Source organism: Microtus ochrogaster, linkage group LG5 (assembly GCF_000317375.1).
Source record: "Microtus ochrogaster isolate Prairie Vole_2 linkage group LG5, MicOch1.0, whole genome shotgun sequence".
Lineage (NCBI taxonomy): Eukaryota > Metazoa > Chordata > Mammalia > Rodentia > Cricetidae > Microtus > Microtus ochrogaster.
Window position 1 is genome coordinate 60,482,807 of NC_022031.1, and position 498 is coordinate 60,483,304.

The 498-nt window shown below is 78.9% G+C and overlaps 1 protein-coding gene across 1 annotated transcript in view; it reads right to left on the reverse strand.

The window, feature by feature from the left end:
* Plekhf2 (pleckstrin homology and FYVE domain containing 2) overlaps positions 1-498 on the reverse strand; it is a 16,201-nt gene that overhangs the window by 15,272 nt on the left and 431 nt on the right. The window lies entirely within an intron of this gene.

Sequence of the window (498 nt, forward strand, 5' to 3'; positions counted from 1 at the left end):
GCGGCGCCCAGGCTGCGAATCCTCCTCGTCGGCGACTCCGGCCCCAGCCTCGCAGAGGGTGTGGGGGCCCCGCGAGGCCGGCGCGAACCGGACGCGACGGGCGCGGACGCTCGCTCGCTCGCAGGTGACTTCACCGCCCCTCCGGTCCCAGCCGACAACGGCCGCCCGGGCTGGCTTCCCTCCTGCGCGCGCACCGGCGCGCCCTCGCTCAAGCGCCCGGCACGGGCGCGAGCACACCCGCCCTGCCCTTTCTTCCCGGTTCCCTCGCCCCGCCCACCGCCTTGGCCCGCCCCTCCGTTCCCCCACCGCACACGACAGGCTCGAGGGGCGGGGCCTTGGGGCGAGGCCACACCCGCTAGGGCGTCCCCGGGCTGGGCTGCGGGGCGCACGGCTCTGCTCAGAGCGGGCTGTGGCGAGCCGGAGCGGGCTGGGGCCAGCGGGAGTGGGCTGGGGCGAGCCGGAGCGGGCTGGGGCGAGCGGGAGCGGGCTGGGGCGAGC